This window comes from Camponotus vicinus, unplaced genomic scaffold (assembly GCF_025532165.1).
Source record: "Camponotus vicinus isolate PSW18456_S1 unplaced genomic scaffold, iyCamVici1.0 SCAF_6, whole genome shotgun sequence".
Classification (NCBI taxonomy): domain Eukaryota; kingdom Metazoa; phylum Arthropoda; class Insecta; order Hymenoptera; family Formicidae; genus Camponotus; species Camponotus vicinus.
This window is the reverse complement of record NW_028141978.1, coordinates 10343767-10363057: the sequence shown is the minus strand read 5'-3', so window position 1 is coordinate 10363057 and position 19291 is coordinate 10343767. Positions and strand designations below refer to the sequence as shown.

General features: G+C 35.7%; 1 protein-coding gene and 1 long non-coding RNA gene across 5 annotated transcripts in view; one reads left to right on the top strand and one right to left on the bottom strand.

The window, feature by feature from the left end:
* The window catches only part of Fas3 (fasciclin 3), a 290217-nt gene that overhangs the window by 221988 nt on the left and 48938 nt on the right, over nt 1-19291 (bottom strand). The window lies entirely within an intron of this gene.
* Nucleotides 155-1384, top strand: LOC145972960 (uncharacterized). The gene is made up of 2 exons (XR_014439323.1): nt 155-412; nt 1033-1384. It is a non-coding gene; the product is annotated as an uncharacterized LOC145972960 (long non-coding RNA).

Here is a 19291-nt window from a genome sequence, read left to right as displayed (position 1 = left end):
TGTAATGGAATGTCGAACCGCATGGGACGATTGCATTTTATGTACATTTCACGGGCGCAAAAACCACGATTCTCGTTATAGACGAAACTGGAAGTCTGGCCGCGGGCGCCATGTGAATTAGTAACGAACTCTCGTCGCTCGTGTGATGATAAAGAACACGCACGCATACTCACGCCGGATTCACTCGCATGCACATGAAGATCGGGTCGTTGAAATTTATATTAATTCTCGAGTGTCAAGCCTCGCGCCAGTCGACCTTGTTCAAACACGCTGTTGCTTCTGATGATTTCCATTACGCGGAACGAAACGAAGAATATGCAATGGCCGGCGTGGGAGTAAAACGCATGAAGGCCAGGGGTCACGCGCCACAATTAGACATATTAGTTGAAGATGTAATAACCGGGACCACACGGTATGCAGCCTTGACGTGCTTTTAACTTCTACATTGACGAATGAAATGATAAAAATTCGATTAACGTAAATATATAATATAATAGGAATAATTTTATTTAAGAAGAACTTTTTGTGAGCCGTTATCGCACTTGCCGTTTTGACACTTGTTCGAAATACAGAATGCCATGAGAAAACCACTTACGTCAATATTAATTATTTTTAATTTTGTTTTAGAAAATGCGGTTTTAAATATATATCTTCGCCAAAGCGAAAAGACAATAAAATTATCTTTGAAATATTTTATAATAGAAATTCAATGTATGAGGTTGTGTTCGTGATATACTATAAATAACTCATAAATCGCACTACGAGTCTTCAATTTTCTATAGGGTATTCGCGTATTAAAATAATCAATGCAAAATATATATGACAAAATTAATGAATGCCAATTAATGAATGTCAAATTTTCCAAAAATTCTCTCTTTCGCGTTAATATTTATATTCACTATAAAATCAAACTGTAAAGGATAATGTCGAGGTATAGCGAGTTAAAAAGAAGAAGAATGGGGTAAATATATAAACTGTCATGTTTCCGTTGTTATCTGAATTTACGATACCATGCATATGACTTGCCTCCAGGCCCAGGGAAGATTAAAGCGGCGCACTTTCGCAAAAGAATTAAATGTTAATCTAGAACCAAGATTTCTCCACAAAGCACTAACGGTAATTAAACTTTATGTCCTGCTGCACATTTCGCGGAGCTCTATCCCTACGAATTCTCCTTTTTATGAGTTTCCGGAACGGACATCAGCATCCTACTTAAGTGCCGGCAGTTTCACCAGGTGTTCTTGTAAAATGCCGGACCGTCTTTATTTTACTCCGGTAACGCAAACAGGAAATTATGACGTTATGGATATGTAATAATTAACAAAATAACGCAAAAAATGCTGAATCTATATTGGATGAATAGAAAATTACACATTATTTCTAAATCTCCAAAAAATCACAGAAATCAATTAATAAGTTATTAATTTTTTGATAACGGAAAAGAATTATTCTTATAGACTGGAAATGTAATGATATAAAAATTAAATAAATCAAGAAAATAGTTTTAAAAGAATTAGAAAAGAAAACTATATGTGTATATGTATGTTGATCAAAAATAAAGTATAAAAACAATTAAATATGACTATCGTTAAATGTATAAATATTAAAAAGATATAAAAATTATAAAAATGTGCTAAATGTTTAAATATTTCATTTAGCATTGCATTTTGCATTTCAAACATACATTAAAAATTAAATCATTTCAAGTGTTATCATTTTGGGTTTATTGATTACATTTAACTTCAGAAAATTCAACAAAGAAAATATGTAAGTCGGCTGTTTCAATTTTATAAAACTTTGTAGCATCGTCTTGTTTCTATTTCAAGTTTGGAAACTGGGACCAATTACTCGCTCCAATTATAATCAGTAGTTTAAATAATATAAATTATTTCGCCGGAAGTTTAGATAGTTTGACTTAAACTTGTTAAGTATTTCTGTGATACCCTAAGATTTTTAAAAGAATAAACTAAGAGTTAATTTAAAAAACTAACTTTTCTCTTCTCTGGATAGTCAATAATGGTCTGTAATTAAAATGTTAAAAAAAATTATAAAAATTATCGGCATCTACAAACTTCTATCATTCTACTCGGAAAAGCAAACTCTGTAAATTATAGAACAAAGAAATTTCAACTCACACAAGATTCCTAAGTATAAAGATTTGAAAACTATACCGCAACGCAGTAAATTATTGCGAAAAAACTCGCTATAATTTTGTATATAATAAAATTTATGCACCTATATATCACGTACATAGTCTGCACTTTTTCAGATCTCTCCCAAAAATATTTTCTCGTGCTTTTCACATACTAAAAAAAAAACTTTCGATTAATGTAAACAGATATAGCCAGTGATAATTTATAAGAAAGTAAAGAGTGACGAGCGAGCCGAAGACAGATCGATATTACAGCAGCAAAGTTGGATAAAACTCGAATATAGAGATTCGATATAATGGCAGTGGCCAGTCGTAAACCGCTTCCACTTCGATTTCAGTCACGCTCGCAAACTTCGCAAATCCACCAACTTATTCGCAGCGATTTCATAGTGCGAACAAGCTCGAAGCCTTTAAGAGATTAAAGTGACTCGCTGGAATCAGTCCATTTAAAAGATTGAACGTGCGAATTCGTGGCTTGGTTTCTCCCCATTGCACGGCGATTCTTTTATAAAATATATATATTGAATACCACATACACATACATAAAATTTGTTAAATATTTATTCTCAATGTATTTTCAACGAAAAATTTTAAAAAATTATATTCTTGAAGAAGAATAGCTCTCCATATTAATCTTTCATCTCTTCAATAATTCTCATACTCTCTGCCAAGAAATATTACAGGTAACACATATACATATATTGATAGCCTAAAAAAAAATGTCTTTTAATAAATACATAAGACAATATATTTTCAACGAAAAATTTTAAAAAATTATATTCTTGAAGAAGAATAGCTCTCCATATTAATCTTTCATTTCTTCAATAATTCTCATACTCTCTGCCAAAAAATATTACAGGTAACACATATACATATATTGATAGCCTAAAAAAAATGTCTTTTAATAAATACATAAGACAATATATTTTCAACGAAAAATTTTAAAAAATTATATTCTTGAAGAAGAATAGCTCTCCATATTAATCTTTCATCTCTTCAATAATTCTCATACTCTCTGCCAAGAAATATTACAGGTAACACATATACATATATTGATAGCCTAAAAAAAATGTCTTTTAATAAATACATAAGACAATATATTTTCAACGAAAAATTTTAAAAAATTATATTCTTGAAGAAGAATAGCTCTCCATATTAATCTTTCATCTCTTCAATAATTCTCATACTCTCTGACAAGAAATATTACAGGTAACACATATACATATATTGATAGCCTAAAAAAAAGTCTTTTAATAAATACATAAGACATAATATATTTTCAACGAAAAATTTTAAAAAATTATGTTCTTGAAGAAGAATAGTTCTGATATTAATCTTTCATCTCTTCAATAATTCTCATACACTCTGGCCAAGAAATATTACAGGTAACACATACATATTGATAGCCTAAAAAAAATGTCTTTTAATAAATACATAAGACACATGTACATGTGGATTACAATTATATATATTGTATATAATTAAATTATATTTATCCGGAAAAATATATTCCATTTTAAATTTTAAATTATATTTTCGTATTCAAATATATTTTAAACGTGCACAATCATTTGAGGGATTTAATGCAATATTTAAAATTTGAAACAATTAAGATTAACTACTCTAAATTTCAAGATAAATGTCAAGTTGTTGAAAAAAAGAATTAAATCATTATTATAGTAGATGTTTAAAATCTAGGTAGATGTCACGCCATCATGTTAAATGTACGTACGCAATTTCACAGGATATTACGGTGATAAAACTTACCCGCGCGTTCGCGTTACTCGCTACAATTCTATAAAAATAACGTCCCGCTTCGCGCTCTCTTCTCAATTGCGGACTCGGTCCCTACATCGTTGAGATCGCGTCGTATATATACTTCGCGGGTAAGTCCCGAGAAAAAAATCTCATCTCGCAACCGAGGAGGCGCCTCTCCACCCTCAGCAGCATCGAGCAAAGCTCGGGTGGATTGAACGGATTTGCAATTTACGGAATGGCATCGTCGTTAAGCAGTTTTAAGCTCGATATAATAAATGACGAAACACGGTTAAAGAGGCTCACGTCAGCCCCGGAATCTTTCGCGCGAAAACGTGCCACAACCGCAGCGTGATTTTATGTAGCGGATGTGTCCACCACCCGCCTGAAAAGTTGGCCAACTGTTGTTCCCCGAGTGTCGCGACTCGCATGCGGCGCGATAACCACGGGAGAATTATTAAGGGGTCCGCGGTGACGAATGGTCGCCGCGAGGAGCTCCGGACAAAAGGAATTTCGCGAAACGAGACACCGTCGACGTGCAACGTCACATCGCGACAAATTAGCACGGGACGGCGTGTAAAACAAAATCGTAGCGTGGTGTACACAATTCTCGCAGAGCACGGCGACGTGAATACGCGATCCTTGAATCGGGAAAACGGCCGCGGCAACCGTTTTCACTTTATCTCGCTTTTCAGCTTTACGAGGTTTGACCCGCGCTCGCGTGTTGTTTTCAACTGGATTCCTCTTTTTTTCTTCTTATTCTTGCGCACGCTATTCCAGGAGCTTATCGCGGAGAACGTATTGTTATTTGTATATCGCATTAAGGAAATTTATCCGATGAATAACGTCGTTTCTTTTGGCGATGACGTCGCGCATGAGACTCATGCCATGAGTGTGTTTGATTAATTTTCATAAAGTCGTTGCAAAGGAAATATATTAAAATAATTGCGAGAGAATAGATTAACTGACATTAACGTAGCCGTAATATAACATTTTGATTACATTTCGCATCTTCCAAATCAAATAAAACCGCACTCTGAATATTAGCCGGCGCTTTTTACCGATAACGGAACTTCCAGGTGTAAAAGCCCGACGTTCTTCATCGAGCCAATATTTTTCCATCATAATGGCAAGCATCTCTGCTTAAACATTTTTCTTCCTCTCACGCCTAGCACTTCCAAGTTAATATCCACGGTAACAGGGGTAACAATCATTTCTTTAAACATTCAGCGAGAGAGAGAGCATCCCTCTTATTAGAAGCGACATTCGTAATCGAGTTACGTTAATGCACCATTGACTTCCGTTTGATTTCACGCCCCCAGACGAAGCATCGCGAATCGTCGGAGATGCAGCAGATGCGCAAATTGTCCACCGTGTACTTATCGCACAAATTGTGCGAGTCGTCGGGGAAGATGCGGACGAAAGGGACGAGAAGGGACGAGAAGGGACGAGAACGGAAGCGCGAGAAGGGATCGCAACATATGTCACAGATGCATTCTCACATTCGACAAAGACGCGAAATATCGAAGACGCGAAATTGGGGCGCGCGGATTCAATGAGCACGATCGAGCGTGAAACGAGGTAATATAGGGGGACGAGAAGCTCTGTTGGCAGTTTGGGGAGGCGACCTTCGACCCCGGTGACGCCCTTTAACAATGACCTACGAGCCCATCGGGAAAACTTTTGCCCATTCGCAGCGTCGCGTCGCTGCATTAACCCATTAATTAAAGCCTCTATCCGCTCAGATTTCTAATTTACCACGATTGCCAGCATATATTGCGCGTACACATAATCAATTTATCCTTGAGTACATTACTTTAACTTTTCTGATTATTTCGCCATTTTTGTTCTCTCTCTCTCTCTCTTTCTTTCTTTATACAGAAAATAAAAAAGATCTTACAATGCAATGAACTTTAATTCTATAATGGAAATTTAAAAAAAAATATATATACTATAGCAGACATTCATTTTAAGATACTCGCATTTTCTGAGAAGTACAACGAAGAGCCAAGAAAGAAAGAGCCAAGATCGTGTTCCATTCCAACATCTTGTTCCGGTGCATCGTTCGGTTATGTACAATATACAGCTCACGATGCAGCAACAATGCGAGAGACGAGCGATAGTAGTCGTGAAAAGAAGCCATCATGTGGACCAAGGCTACGGATTACACGCCGCAACACGATACGTTGCCAAGACAGACCTCGTAGATGCGTTGCAAATCTTCTTATCTTGGAGTACGCTTTATACGTCCAATGGTATCATTTATTTTTCTTTTTTTTCAGTGGAAAAATAAATTCGAATGTGAAAAGTCGATTTCTACAACTTTTCGTCACAATTTTTTGGCTACTTGTTTCCTCTCTACGTATGATATTATTTAATGATCAATTTATTCAAATATTAATTCCTATTTTCTTTCTTATTGTGAAATGATTTGTAAAGACACAATTATTTTCAACATTTTCAATCTTTATTCTTCTATTTATGATCGTAAGAGAAAATATACTGATAGCTTTAAAACATTTATGTATTGGAGCGGAAAGAATCAATTCTTCGGTTCTGCTTGTCAGAGACACTGGACGAGCTTATAAACTATGAAAAATGTAACGGACGCGTTTACGGTAAGATTTCATATGCAAGTTCGGCGTGTACGTGACGTGTATATCAAGTCTATTTGTCTATATGTATTTGTAAGTTGTAAAGAGTCGACGAAGAGGAGGCAGAGTGCTTGAACAGGCGTTACCTCGAGACAAAACCACCGTCTGGGTATTGTCTGGACCAAACCGAGCAAATCAACCGCCAACCGCTCTCACTTGAGCTCTTGCATACCTAGGACGCTTCCCCTCCCCCCTCCCCCCCAGACATACGGACCATCCCTCTTCAGGTACCTATCTCGAGATGTATGTCTTCGCCGAGTCATCCACCCCTGTTTCTGGAAACGACTACCGGACAAAATATGGCGGAAATCACGCGATTGAAGAATCCGAGACCCGGAAGAACCTCGAGAGATTCGGAAATGCTTTACTTTTTAAATCTACGTCATCGTAGATTATTATTTTAATTATTATTTGTACGATTTCATCTTTTCGCAGTAACTCAAAGAAATATCGAGGACGAAATGTCAGAAATATTTTGAAACACTTATTTTTAAGTATTTATTTGCGAACATATATATGCATAAACTATGCGCCGCATCTCCGAGAATAAACAATTTTCGCATGGTTAATGGGCATAATGCTGCCAAATGCATCCTGCGTGTAGACAGCTCGAGATCGTCCTGCTTATGCGGGCAATCTGTCGCATTGCGCGGTGATTGGTCTGCCTTGATGTAACCTCGATCGATTAGTTAGCCATTAACGGGGCCATTAATTATCGTGACGAACTTGAGGTCGCGAGAACTTTCTCATGACTGTACATAAATCATACGAATCTGACGTTAATATGTCAATTGAAATGCAAACCGGAAAATTACGAAAGGTAAGTAATGAACCAACATGAATGCACGACATTTTCCTAACGCGAGAATCTAAATGCATGCCGATTAATTTGATAGATCCGAGAGGGAGAAAGAGAGAGAGAGACCCAACACACGCATATACACGCACAAATGGTGGCCCGACGTGCGTGACACAAGAGCGTTTATGTTTCGCGCACAGCGAACTGTGCGTTACGCACGTTTCACCTTGCGAGTCATGCTGTAGGTACATATTGCTACTGCATCTACGTGTCAAACTCGAGATACGTAGACAATCACAAAGCGAATCGTATTTCAGAGAATGCTACGTAGTGACACGTGAATTATGAATGTTACGCGTTCTTGCTAATAATATCGCAATTTTATATAACTATATAAAATCAATTGTGCAAATGTGTTCCAATTATTTGATAATATATTTCGCCTCTCTATTTTTCTCATCTTTCCGAATTTTAATTTATAATTCTTTCTTTATGCAAAATATTGCAGTTTTTATATGGGTTATTGCAAATTAAATTCTGATTGTAGAGTTTTCCAATTATTTCTTTCTTCGTTAAAACTCTCCGAATTAAAAATATAACATATTCAAATTGTATCGAAAATATTAAATACGAGTAAATTTTTATTTTATACAATTTTTGCCAATTTAACCCGTTCATTTTATTGCGTAACATAATAGTGTATAAAAATTATAACTTGGTTTCGTGAGCGCTATCGTAACATAATACGAGTTACTCCTCGCGTACGTCAAATATATGTCAAGCTGCTTCATACGCATCTCGTGTTCGCAATCCCATTAGATAGGCCAAAGTACACGCAACGACGGTCACGCACGCGTGCGTATGTATTCAGCATATGTACATTAACGAAGGGTCGCAGCCCGAGGGATGGATGACGTCTGCGACAAGAGGGATACCGCCGGTTTGCGGCTGATCATGTGTGCACATGTGGATTCGCCACCAGAGGAAACGGGGTCAGCGTGTTGCGTGCGAATAACGGCTAATCGCTGTCTAATAAGTTTGTCCGCATAATCGATAACAGACGTCATCGGTCATAATGCGCGATGTCGTTGCCTCGGAAACGTTCGGCGATTTTATCGGGAATACTTTGTGAATGAAATTCGATTAAACACGTACAATGGCGGAACACGAACGAGTTAATGCGTTTAGTAAAAAAAAAAAACCTGCTCTTCCGGATCATATTATCGTAAATCGCATTTTTACACTCATTTTTATGGAGAGCGTAAATAATCTCGTTATTCTTTAACCGTATCATTTTACATATAAGTTTTTGACTGCAGAAACGAGAAATGTATATCGAGTTTCCTAATTTGATTTGAAGCATTTGAAAAATATCGCAAAAAATATTTCATAAGTGAAAAAGAACCTACATATATATAAAATTGCGATCAATAAAAAATTTTTTTTTTCACTCTATTTCTTGATTTATTAAAAAGTTGAAATTTTATTTTTAAATTAGATTCTTTTTCACAATATTCGATTATATAAATTTTAATTTCGATATTAATTATCAGTGTCTGCAATATTACATTTCATCTATGTAATTTATAGTGACAGTTATCCGTGCTACACTCATTTCACAAGTTTGAAGTCTACTATAAATATAAAATTATCACGCGAAAGCTATCTACCGAAGTCCGTTAACAGAAGTTACTAAAACGCTATACTGTTAAACACACAGAGTACCGTGTCTTTAAGTGCGACTGTGTGTCTACCTATTATGACCTATAATTACGAAAGTTATCGCCATACCGTATTACTACCGCGTCAATAAAATGCGAGACTCTCTCTTGCATTGTTTTCGCATTCTCTATACGAAATTAAACGGCAGTTTGAGAAAATAAGCGGCGAATAAAAGACGATGAATTATTCAGAATATCGACGTGTTCGCTACGATTGTCACGCTATATTGAACTACTTTGAACGACGTAATCGCTCTTACATTTAATAATGCTCGAGTCACGCACCAACTTGTAGAACAATCTTCAAGTGTGTTTTAGAATAATATATATAATTTGGAATAATATATATATATATATATATATATATATATATATATATATACACACGTACATACATATATGATATTATAAATACAAAACATGCATCATATTTTCATGTGCACACACACATACAGCGCGGTTTCTAATCAAATAAATTTTAAATAAATTATTATATTTATTGTAAAATAAATGTAATAATTAAAATAAAATATTATTATCAAAAATAATATTTTATTAGGATTTTAATGCGAATATCACATTTGCATACGCCGAAAATATATAAAATATAATAATAACTTACCAATAGTAATCGAATAATAGTTTGATAAGAGAGTTGAATACATTTCTGACGATTATTTCTAATGACACGAAATCAAATCAGACACATAATATATAATTATATAAAGCCAATTATATATAATCGACCGTACATGTAAGAAAATTGACTAGAATACACGTTATCGATCTTCTCTCGATATAAACTGCATAGCAATCCGCAAACATGGCGACAATTCCTTTACACTGGTAAAAAGTGGGAGAACAACGGCGTATTCTCCATCGATATGAGCCGATCGTGACTTAACAGCGAGACGCGGATACGATATCGGCTATAGGAATCATCGGCGATATCGAAGCTGCATCGGTGGCTTCAAAACCATGCCAAGTCCGGAATTGACTCCAGGTACTGTTTACGTTTCGCGTACGTATAAACACGATAATTCCGCAATAACGCTGAGTGGCACGGTGTTCTCCGTGCTCCCCTTCCACAAATCTCTTTTCTTCCCTCCAGCCGATCGTTCCCGTTTTGCTTTACAATAACCGGCAACCTGTTACGGTTGTGTAATAAAGCCGCTCGTTTGTGGCTCCTTATCGGAGTCCCTCCGCCCCCTCCATCCCATCCTGCGCGTAAAGTGTATGTGCTCGTGGCAAGAGAAAAGCAAAAACGAGAAAAACAAAATTTCATTTTCCGCGCGAAAATTATTAATCTCTACGTCTCGTTGAATCGAGAAACATTTTTTTGTCCGACATTAATTGCAAATCCAATCCTGTACATAATATTTCCATTAAATATCGCAATGAATTAAAGGCAATGTGAAAATTAATCCGTTTCTTATGTTCGGACCACGTATCGATTATCGCGTGTCGTATCGTTCGAGTTTTCACGCGTACTCTATATATTCCCTTTGTGTCGTCTTATTTCGAAGTGAAATCGTTTCTGAAAGCGGCTCGTCGCGTGGGCGTCGAATAAATAATGCGCGCTTCCCCCTGCATCTCTCTTTCGCGCGTCACGATGAAGGTATCGTAGACAGAGTCCGCGTCCGCCGTCCATCATATCGTTAATGCACGTCGTTTTCTCCCGCCATCTGCCTCTCATCCGCCTCACCGATCCCTTTCCTCGTATGTATCTTTCTCTTTTTCCTCCCCCCCTCGCTCCTCTATCCTTCCTGCCGTAAAACGCGACTCTATTCGCCTTACTTTTCACGGGCGTTCCATTCCATCCGGTACAGTTTCTGCCGCGTCTTCGTCGCTTCTCCCGTTGTCTCCTCGCATTTTCCGTCCTTCTTGCGAGGCCTTCGTTAATGGAAAATACGTCCCAGGAGAACGTCGTTTTGGCGAACCGAGCGCAATTTCGCGTCGGTAGTTTGAAGCACTCAAGATAAAACTGGCTAATCGCCACCGATATTGTCGCGAAACGCCCAAAATTTCCCGTTAGCCGCTCGTTTTCTCGTTCTTTTCATTTCTAATATTGGTTAGAAAAATTCTCTCAATAAAACAATATCGTCCTAGGAAAAAACTATTACAGCGAGATAATTTGTTCCGCATGTATGTTATTGTTGAGTCGATTGATTTTTGAGATACTGTAAGCACGAATATTGAAATTGAATGTTAACATGCAAATAAAACTACACTGTTTTTAAAACATAGACGATACTCCCGGAAGAAAAAATATTTGAATAGAAAACTATAAATGTGTTTGTATATGGCATGTGAATTTGTTACCCTCGCATATATCCTGTGCTTTTATGTTTTAATATTTGTATATTTTTGAGAAACGAATACACATCGTTTTAATATTTTTCAATAGATCTTATATGTATTTCTAGAGACGAGAAAAATATTTGAGAATGCAACGCAAATTTAATTTAATACTAAATTGCATGAATTTTTTTGTAAACTACTTATTGCCAATAATTTCATGTTCGATACTGCGATAAGCATCGTTAATGGAAGGCTAAATGCAGTTGCATTCTTAGCAATCCAAAGATATCGATCGTCGCATTCTTCCCCAAGTAATGATTCGCGCGTTCATTATTTTCTTCTCTTTTTTTAAATTTCACGTCCGCAGCTACTATTTGTATCGTATTGCAACAATTTATTTAATCATTAAGATGTTCTAGCGTTTGCACGACTACCGGGTCGGCAGTAGCTTTCCCTCATCAAGACCAGCTGCATACTCCATTTCCAACTTTCTTATTGCATCATCCTGACTGCGTTTCTGTAATTAGTTGAGATAAGCTAGGAGAGATTCTTTCTTCAATTTCGTTCTACGCGATCCGGTACAATCATAATTTAACTGCGTGCACGTATCTTGGCATGCCTGAGCGCGGCCAACGACCTTTCTCTCGTACACTCTTATTTAACTCCAACTAGACTGTATCTGGACTTGAGCGTGCGATCAATTTCAGATATGGTCTTATTAATCTTTTAACAATTAACGCCGGGTATATTTTGATATCGAAGTATCAATAAGAATTATATAATTTCTTTCTTTAATCTCGAGGAGAACCGAAAGAATCTTTTACGATTCCAAAGCTTATTAAGTCCGACGACGGTCATCGAGGAAGCGAGCTCGATCGCGTCGATTGCTAAGGTCATTGCTTGTGTTCTCCCCTGCTTCCGGAAGTCATGCGTACGCTGTAATCATCGCGTCGATTTGCGCCGACACCCGGTAGCCTCGAAAAAAGTCCGAGGCAAAGTTGCACTTTGCATTTGTTTCGCGATTATGCAGATAAAGTTAAAACTTTTATGGCATAATAATCGTGTACAATAATGATATTAAAGAGAAATGGATCGAATTATTTTTTAATTATCTTATGATTGCTTCAATCATATTTTTATCATGCGTTGTTATATCAATTATTTTGTCATGCAAATAAAAATCTTTAGTCCTATACAAATAAAAATCTTTTAGTAAACAAATTTTATGAATTTAGCTTTCAAAAGCAGACACTATATGTTAAATAATTTAATTTAAAAATTTTTATATTTAATGATATATGATCGGGATACGAAGAAAGATTTTACGTAATTATGCAGATAAAGTTAAAATTTTTATGGCGCAATAATCGTGTACAATAATGATATTAAAGAGAAATGGATCGAATTATTTTTTAATTATCTTATGATTGCTTCAATCATATTTTTATCATGCGTTGTTATATCAATTATTTTGTCATGCAAATACAAATTTTTAGTCCTATACAAATAAAAATCTTTAGTGAACAAATTTTATGAATTTAGCTTTCAAAAGCAGAAATTATATGTTAAATATGTAATTTAAAAATTTTTATATTTAATGATGTAAAAGATAAGATCGGGACACGAAGAAAGATTTTACGTGATTATGCAGATAAAGTTAAAACTTTTATGGCACAATAATCGTGTGCAATAATGATATTAAAAAGAAATGGATCGAATTATATTTTAATTATTTTATGATTGCTTCAATCATATTTTTATTATGCATTGTTATATCAATTATTCTTTTATGCAAATAAAAATCTCTAGTCCTATACAAATAAAAATCTTTAGTGAACAAATTTTATGAATTTCAAAAGCTTTCAAAAGCAGAAACTATATGTTAAATATGTAATTTAAAAATTTTTATATTTAATGATATAAGAGATAAGATCGGGACACGAAGAAAGATTTTACTTCGTATATATTATTGTCACATATATAAATTAACTTGATGTTCTACGCCCAAAGCTCAAAAATACGAATCTTACTTTGAATATTTAATCCTCAATGGTGTCTTGTCGTAGAAGGTACTCGCACCATAATGTCCACCCACGCGGGAGTCCCACAATATTAATGACACGGTATGTACACGTACTGGTGTCATAAACGACTATATCCGTAACTTAACACAAGATACGGAGGAACGTAAAAAGGTTTACACTTTTGCGTCCAGGCGCAAAATAATGGCGAAAGGTACATCCTCGCATAATTCTCGCTGGACCAAGAAAGAAGAAAAGAAAAAAATAAACGCGAAGGATTAAAAACCCCCGTGGATCGTAAAACTCGGCCTTTAATTATTTGTTTATTCGCTTCCTGGTACACGCGCGATTAAATCTCGACACGAAGTATCTTCGGGCGGTGTCGCGCGAAAAAGCGGCGTTATCCGTATAATAATAACCACCGTGATAATTAAAAAAAAATCGCGACATAATAGCCAGGGAGCCTGCCGGCTAATCTATTCGAAACAATAAAAATTGCGCAGGGGATGTCGCATAACCTTCGATTTTCAGCGATCCACGAAAGGGCTTGGCCGTTGGCCGTTTTTTCAGCAAACTACTCGCTCCTTCCCTCCTCGATTCTCTCACCGTCGATAGTATTTACGTTGATTAAACCGCACCGGCGTTTTTTCGCCGTCACCCCGCCGCCGGCCACAGGTAAATTGAAGCGTTTTTCCGTTCGCTCACCCCGTTGCCGTAACGATGTACTCCAGGAGCGTGGAAAAACAAAGAGTGGAGCTGCTCTCTCGCTATCGCACATATCCCGTGTGATCGAATCGCGTTTCGTCGCGTGCGCGCGAAACTTTGGACCTCGTTCCATGACGTGATTTACTTTTCGCACCGGCCTCTAATTGCGAGGAATTTTTCAAAATAGATTGCTGGCGGGGGGACATTTCGTTCGCGTTACAAAATGTATAGCGAGCGGAAATCAGAATTCAATTATGCACGCCCGCGCACGGCATAATTATGCCGTTATGCGGCACAATTATTATGTCGACATAATTGCATTCAATGAAATTATTTCGATTGCATATCTTTCTACATCTATGCGAGTTACATTTACATCGACTCGTTACTACATCATGCATTAATTTGTCTCTTTTACGTTACAGTTACGCTTGCAATATCGTTGACGTATATATGTGTCTGTGCATAATAATGACAAGAAATCTTTAGCTTTATATATATTATCCGATTCATACAAATGTATAAATTATGCACGATTCGCGTCGCTTAAAACACATTCTAATGACAAATTTTTTCGATCGTTAACAATTTTTATTCTCTCCTAATCGCTTAAAAAAAGAACAATAGTTCTCACATTGCGTTGACAAAAAGGTAGAGCTTCGCTTGTAACTGGAGGCCTCCGGGCGGTTTCATCGTGGAGGAAACGCTTTTGTCTCCGCACGAAAAGAAAACGTTACACGCGTATTTTTTTCTTCCCTCTTTTTTTCTTTGAGGTCGCGCTCGCGGCGAAACGCGTCACGTAAGGCGGAACCGCAGGTCGATCAACCTTTGCGTGCTGAAATTTCTCTAACTGCGCTCGCACTTCCTCTCTCGATCGATGCGGTTACCCCTTTGCGACGTACCTCAAAGGTAAAAGAAAAAAACTTTTAAAGTACACATTTTTCTCTTTCCGCCGCCAGCGAAAACGCCGTTGTTTTTTTATCAATTCGCGCCGTGTTCTCGCGATTATAAAAGATTTCCAGGCAGCGCGATATTGTCGCTGCGAATTCCAGGAATTTCGTCGAGTCCATAACGTATGTGCTTATGTAACGTCTGTTAATAGACATTCCTTACGTAAAGACGCAACACTGTCGTTGAAATTGACGGACAAATGCTCAAACAATATACAAAACACTTCAAATAAAATTTACATTAACATTCAGGATTATTGAAATAGATTTGTTCCAATTGCAAAGTTTCAACTGAAAATAACAATGAAACTTATATAGTATTGAAACAAATAGCACAATAAAAACTTTTAACACGACTGAACTTTATTTCGGAATTTATCTTCATTTTATGTGCTTGAAATATTTTTGGGATATTTAATATTGAAATATTTATATCGGAAAAAACAGAAAATAATATTTTACGAACAAATATTTACAAGTGTCCAAAATTATCTAGATACAAGCCATTTGTATTCATAAAGAATAAAGTGAAAATTCTCTTTTATATTCCTTCAATGAATCTTATAAATGATATGCCGATCATGTATAGCTGACAAACAGTCGTTAAAATCAACTGCTGAGTGGTCAATTGCGAGCAAGCTATAACGGGATGTTCGTTCATGAACCACAACGAACTTGTTAGTTAATCGCTCGTTTGGTAACGTTACTCCTAAAGTCAGCACAGGAATAGACATCAATGGATGAGACAATTAAAGGCGACTTCGCATTCTAGGGTAATTCTGAAATGGAGGACAAGTTGTCTGCATATATATGTCTGACGTGTCTGACGATATTTAATAATTTAAGTTGCTCTATAAATTAGTAAACTTGGACGTACAATAATCTTCGAAATTAACGATTTTATGATATAATTGATGGAGAAAGAGGATTAATTGAGATTAAATTATTATTTTAGTTTCGCATAATTTTGTTTTAAGAAGAAAAGCAAATATATACGATAAACAATATATTTTTAACGAAAATTGATAAATTCTTCCTTTATTTTTAGTATTAGTTTTCCTTTGGTTTTAATATAAAAAATATATAGAAATAATATTCATTAAATATAAATCGAGAAAACTGCAGAAAGATTGAGCAGCCAAAAGTCGAATAAATTTTTAATATTAAATAAATTTTAATTAATAAATAATTTTTAATATTAAATACTTTGTGTAATACTTTTTCATTTTCCAATTGTAATCTCGCTTCATTCGCGATAGCAAATTTCTTTAACATTTTCTTTTTCGAATATTGAACTCGATCTGGTAAAGATGTCCTTTAATTCGCAACTATAATGTTCGACTTTAATTATTGCTGTGTAACAAAATACAAAAGAGAGCAACGTACACTAGTTGTAAAAAAAGAATCATTATCCAGGCGCTCTCTATAGATACTTTGAATGAAAGCACGCACAAGCACAGGATCGATTTTTTTTTTTCGAATTCACTGCGTGCAATAATGCAGCTTTCTAAACGTACCATCATAAAAAAAAGGAGAGAGACTTGCAACTACTCTCTAAAAGTGAATCAGTGTATTATCACTGAAAAACAGTAAATAGTCACTGATTACAGCAGTTATAAGTACAGCACTGTAAATCAGTGATATTTTATTGAAAGAATCAGTTAATAATTTTGACTGTTTCAATCAGTAATATTTCTCAATATTAGTAATATTTCTTTCGTTATTGTCAGTAATATTAAACTACAATTCATCTCTCTATCTGTTTCATATAAACTTAAAAATTTTATTTATATTTACTAAATATTTATTATATTAAAAATTTTATTTTATTTATATATTACATGCATATTGAATTTGTTATTTTAAATAGATAACGAACGAATAATTTTCATTAAGTCGCCAGACATTTATTTGTCCGACTTATAAAGATCGATTTAATATCTGAAGCCTCTCTATTGAGATTGTATCAGAAATTAAATCGAAGTAATACTTCTAATTTTAAATGTCGCTCTTTGCAAACTTTATATAATTTTTATGACTAAAATTAAATACGAGAGAGATAGCGATCGTAGCGGTAAACGAACGAACTAGCGATTACTGGTTTTACAGTGAAATTTACTGGTTTTACAGTGAATTTTATTTTAACTGACCATAATCAGTGAGATATAAGATAAAATAACAAAAAAATAAGCGTTTCCACTGAAGATCAGTAAAATACTCACTGATTCTCAGTGAAATCTTATTTTACTGTTTAAATTAGTGATATTTTCACTGATTCACTTTTAGAGAGTAGAAACTTCAGGCCCGGAAAAAAGCACAGGCGCGTAATAACGAGTGACCAACAGCGATTTTCATTGGCACGTACGAATTTTGATTGGCCATTTCTGTACTTTTAACGCGGTGTCTGAACCGGCAAAAGATTGGTCGCGAGGGAACGTAATCACGAAAGTAATGAATTCTGGCAATTTCTCGCAAATTCCCCATCGTCCAAGGTGGGCGGATCTCCGTGAAGTTTCCCGTAAAAGCAGACACACTTACGACCAGGAACTTCGTGCGCCAGTATGAATCATGCGTGCGACACCCAACGGTACATCACCGCGAGCTCACATGGAATATATGCATGAGGCTAGAAGTTAAAGCTCCATAAGTGAACTAATAAATAAATGGATTTTAAAGGAAATAAAAAATGGTTAAAGCGCGGTTTCTATGTGAAGTAGCAACCATTAAACGAAATTATAGTATCCTGGAAGTTCATAATTAAACGTGAATTTCTATGTAATGTAACTGTGAAATAGAAATGATGAAGTTGATAATCCTACTGTTTCGGGGAAAGCAATTTTTTTACCAGACATTTCATAAATATTTAAAATAATAACATTAAAACATATGCATAGATTTTTCATGCGCATTAAAAAAATATTCTATATCAAAAAGTTTTTCTAAATTCTCAAATGTCTGTCATTCGTGAGTAACGCAATAACCATGGAATATCTCGTAGACGAGTTCGGAAACTAAACTATCATAGCTCAACTGTAAAGACAAACAGCAACGTGCGAAAGAGCCCGAGCTTGTGAAGGGTTAAGTCGGCCAAAGTTTGTGCAAGTTCGAGCAAGTTAGCCGAAGCTGAGGAGAAGCGAAGAAATGTCTCCCTTGGCCTGCGGCTTACGCCATTCCGAATGAAATATGCATGTACAAGGTTAGGGAGTACAATTTTCACGGAAAATAGCCGCCCCTTGTACGCTCTCGCCTTCGAGAAAACTTCTTCTTCAGTCAAAGTACAAAAGAAGATGTGCCCTGAGTCTACGGCAATCTTTCTCTCTCGCTAAACATGGAAATCCGTTACTGCCTGTCACGAAAAAAGCAGCATATAATCGTGCGTCTTTGAGACATTTAAATTTCGCCAACATTTTAAAAATGTACAGAAGACTAAAGACTCAGATATTAAATTAAAAAATTCAAAATATTAGCTCAAACTAAGAATTGTTATAAATAATTGCTAATGCATACTTCATTTGACAAATAAAAGAGTGAATTTCCGCCACCAGATACATATTTAAAGCTCAAATTTGCACATATAAAATTTATAGCAGTAAAATCTAAGAGATTAAAGAGCCAGCTTGTCGACGAGAATAAAGAACGACTATTTAAAAAAAAAGCATCTACAAATTCTCATAAGACATTTGCAACAGCGTGCGACATTTGAAATTTAGACACGCGCAAGCAAGAGTTATTTCAGCTTAAAAATCCGGCCTAGTACTAGATATTTCAATATGTAAATATCGAAACTATAAAAAATTCAGAGGACCGATTGATCGTAAAAAAAAACGCGCACCGGGTAAATATATCCACAGCCTACCACACACATCGGATGTTGTCGATATTTCAGCCGATTCGAAATTCCGTGAGGTTTCGCTCGAGCAAGCGTCACTCTCGAGAATTGTTCGCGTTCATGTCGCATTTCAATTTTGTTTCAAATTCTTATTCTTTTCGCGAAACGATTTTCTCTCTCGTCCTCTATCTTTCCTTCTGCCATGTACAAAAATGTCCGCGCTTGATTTTCGACGACAATTTCGACCAAGTCGTAACAAGATTCATAAAAGGATCTTTCCGATAAATAATGTACAATAAATGATTGCCGGATAAAAAACAAATTTGCCGAGTAGTTTTGAAGCGAAAGCTTGAATCTGTCTTAAGTCGGTCTTATCCTTTCAAGATTTTCATTCCACAGAAGAA